Source organism: Dryobates pubescens, chromosome 20 (assembly GCF_014839835.1).
Source record: "Dryobates pubescens isolate bDryPub1 chromosome 20, bDryPub1.pri, whole genome shotgun sequence".
Classification (NCBI taxonomy): Eukaryota; Metazoa; Chordata; class Aves; order Piciformes; family Picidae; genus Dryobates; species Dryobates pubescens.
Genome location: NC_071631.1, coordinates 10,128,931 through 10,132,988, shown reverse-complemented (window position 1 = coordinate 10,132,988; position 4,058 = coordinate 10,128,931). Strand labels below are relative to the sequence as shown.

Here is a 4,058-nt window from a genome sequence, read left to right as displayed (position 1 = left end):
CCAAAAAGCAAGAGTGGTAGGAAGACAATCAGGGACATTTTGAATGGGCCAAGCGAATCTGAGCAAAGCTCCAGGACAATTTCCCCCCACTCAGCTCCACACAGCAGGCTGTGAGCAAGGCTGTGGGATGATCTCACCCATTTCCCACCCCAGCACCCATCTCCTCCTGTGCATCTGACACACTGCTTTGTAGTTGCTGAGGTCTGACCCTAGGGAGGACACGATACACACTCAAGAGAGTTACAAAGCGCTGAAAGTGTTGCTCTATTCCAAACAAAGAACATTATGCTTTTAGTCCTCACTCACATCTTACCTTTCAAAAGCAAGATTTTTCTGTCAGCCTCTCAAAAATACATAAACCACACAATTCAGAAGCACCGCTGGTATAAGCGATTCATTTTTACACTCAAAGAGGTCATGGAGATGTCTGGATTCTGAGTAACTGGGTTGTCAAACCAGAAAGGTCAGAAAATTCTGTATCCAAGTATGGCCAAGAGTTTCAGCAGTAACACATCATTTAAGTACATTAATTGTAATGTGGTTTTATTAGGTAATTAAAAGGGGCCTTGTTTTAATCCTCATTTAATAACTCCTTGGTTAATAGGGGTGATATATTCAGAGGGAGGCTGCTCAGTATTTGCTGGAATAAAATCAAAGCTCTTAAAGCAACTCAAGTGGGGCACCTAAAACATTTAATGGTTTTGGTCAGGACTTGGTGTCCAAAATAAACAACTTCCCCTCACCCACCAAGAAAAAACAAACCCCAAACCATCTCCAGCATAGTCACAATCAAGTCATAAGCATTTTGATTATAGTTCATTGGCACTTCAGGATTTTAGCTGTTGAAGCCAAAAACAAATTTATTGCCTCAGTAAGAAGAGGGGCCAGGAATTTAGGAGGGGAAAAAACATGAGATCTGCCTCAATACAACTCCACTGTGCCAGAGCTCCCACAGAAAATGAAGGCAAAAGTGAGACCCTAAAGAGAGGGGAGTGAGGAGAACCGAAAGTCCAAGTGGTGCCCACACCAGTGAGTTGGGAGAGAGCATCACGACCAGCTCTGTGTGAGCAGGACCATTTGTGTGGATTTGGGCTTTAGGCTGAACTTTGCTCACACACAGGGTCAGCTTACACAGTATCGTTAGCTTGAGCTGCTGATTTACATCAGTTGGGTCTAGTTTTTGATCTCCAGCTTTGCTGACCAACCAAGCAGTACCCCTGTCCCAAGCAAGGCAGGACAAGCACAGCTCACAGCTGAGTGACAGAGACATGTGTGGGGCCAGATTTACACATCCTGAGCTCCTGCTGCAAGAATCCTTAGTTATCCAAAGTAACCTGCAGCCCCAAATCCTGCCTGAGCCAGGGCTGGCAGCATTATGTCTCCAGGAGGCTGAGCCCAGCGTTGTGCCCTGCTGTAAAATGAACATGTGATCTTGGAGCTTCCCTGGGGAGCCCTCTGTGAGAGCTGGGCAAGGAGCCTGTGGAGGGCCTTCCTTGCAGGACAGCTGGATGTTAGAAGAGAATATTCCACTTCTGAAGAAACTGAAGTTGAGCAACAGAAAACCCAGAGCTCTGCTGAAACACCTGGTTCTTAGTCCTAGGCTCATTGCACACGTTTGGGCAAGACACAGCTGCTGGGGTTTATGGGATGGCAAGCCTGTTTCAGGGAGGACCTTGCTTTTGCAATTGGTTTCAACCAGAAACAAACCCACAGAATTCAGAAGTTCTCTGCAAAAGCTGCAAGGCAGTTTTTGAATCATTATAAACACTTTGATGTGAAATACTGTATGATTACTTAAAAAAAAAAAATATAATACAAAAGGTCAAACCAGGGTTTGTTTCAAAGCTGGAACTTTCATCCTCACAAGCCTCCTACAAGGCTGACAGGATTTTGACAGCATTGCATTTTCCAAGTAGAATTGAGTCTACATTTCCCCAAACAAGTTCTAAACTGCATTTCTTGGTTTTATATCCAAATATACCACGGGGGTTTTATGGTTAATTAACAACATACTCTACAGCTGTTTAGTGCAAGCCTCCCCAAACACCTTACACACACACACTTACAGTACTTTAAGAAAGACAGTCTCCTACTCAGTCAGTTGCAGGCTAAGTGTGTCACATTAAACAGCAAACCCCAGCTTTTCTAAGCATCAAAGGAAGCAGCTATTTGCCTGGAAGAGGCTCCTTTGCTCCTCCCAGCTATCTGGCTGTTGTGATTTTGCAGTGAATTGACTCTGTTCACATATTTTAAGCTGTCTGAAAGCAGCAATAATCAAAGTGATGTTCTACAGGGGCGGCACATGTGTAAAGCTTCACACAGCTTCATGTATTAACCCAGCAACCGAGGTCAGTTATGGTGTAAAGGGTACAAGTGCACCATACTTTTTGTAGCTGTATTTGTTTATTCCAGGATTCAGCCCCCCTTTTCCACTGAAGGTCTCTATGAGGGAATTACATCAACCCCAGCACCTATGAAATAACAGCAAGAGGGATTCATCACTTCCAAGCTCACCTAGAGCTTTTCTCCACAGCGATGCGGTGCCAGCATCAGCTTTATTTTAATTGTGATTTACTGTGTTCAGGACAACTGCTCCGAGACAAAACTGAGGGATCCCTCTGTCAAGAAAGTGCTTCCTGTGCTGCCTTACGCCGGTGTAATCCCGGGAGAAGACATCCAACACCAGACCTAGAGGGTCCCGAGCAGGTCCTAGATCCTCGCTTCCCAAAACCAGCCTGCAGCCCCCGTGTCGGCTCTTGCCAACTCACCGTCTGCTTGGATGCCACACGTAGACTCACCACAGCGCCTCCGGTAAACACACGTGGCGACAGCCACCTACCCCAAGGGTTTCACGGTGCAAATCCACAGGGATTGCGGCCACCCAAGGGCTATACTTTCCCGCTCCCCGAAACTTCCCCGCCGCTCGGCGCCTCGGAGCGGATTGGCGACACCCTCGGCCGAAAGCAAAAAGCGGCCGCAAACCACGCGGCGCCCGCGGCCTCCCCGCGGCGGGGCTGCCAACGCATTGCGCTGCCTCGGCAGGCACGGACGGGGTTCGAACCCGCGATCTTCGGTTTACGAGACCGACGCCTTACCACTTGGCCACCGCGCCTGACGGGCTAGCTGCACCCCCGCGCCGCCAGTGGAAGCCAGCAAACCGCCCGCCGGCCCGGGGACCTGCCGCCGGCGGCACCGGCCGAGCCCCGCCGCGCCGAACCATTCCCCGCAGCCCCGCCCGCTTCGCGGGGGCTGCTGCAGGAACGTGCAGGGCGGGGCACCAGGAACAGGCGGGACTGGCCCCGCGGAACCTGGGACGGGAGCGCGGGTTGGTGGTGCGTGCGCCATCCGGTGCCGAGGACTGGCGGCTGGGCCCTTCCCCGGTTGAGCGAGGTCTCTCGGACACCTTTTTCTACTGAAGCCACACGGGCAGCGTCCCCCGCGCCGAGTCCCTCGTCAGGGCTCGGCAGCATCACCAGCGCTGTGCAAACAGCCCCTCAGATGGTGGGTGAGCAGCGGGTTTGACTCTCCTGGCCGACAGCTGCTGACCTTTCTCACGACGGTAACGCCGTGCATCGCTACCGAAACACGGAGTTGCCGCAGGAGACAAACAGGAAAGTTCGCATGAGAAATGCCAGTGCTGAGCTCACACCCCAAGCCCTGCCGCTTTCCAGGGCCCGGAACCTGCTAAAGGGAATGGTCCCGCCCCGTCTCCCTGTTTGCGGAGTGGGAGGGTCCCTCCTGGAGCAGGAACGGTGGGAACAAGTCCTGCACCGCGACCTGGTTCAGCGCAGCTCCTGCCCCTGGCACGCTGCTCCCATTTCTCTTCCTGTGCCAAGCAAGAGCGTTTCCACCCCTTCCCTTGGGATAGTATCAGGCGGGTTTGTGTCAGGAACTATTTCCTCTTTACTTCAATCCCATTATCTTCTGTTTACATGGTAAAATCATACTGGCATAAATCATAAACACAATACTACATTATTAATATTTCCTCCTTTGGGTTTCCAGCTACCAAATATTTAGTCTTATGGCTAATACTTGGTTAAGACTCAAGAAATGAA

General features: G+C 50.6%; 1 non-coding gene across 1 annotated transcript; it reads right to left on the bottom strand.

Moving 5' to 3' along the window:
* Window positions 1-3,040: 3,040 nt before the first annotated feature.
* Window positions 3,041-3,112, bottom strand: TRNAT-CGU (transfer RNA threonine (anticodon CGU)). The gene has a single exon. It is a non-coding gene; the product is annotated as a tRNA-Thr (tRNA).
* Window positions 3,113-4,058: the final 946 nt, after the last annotated feature.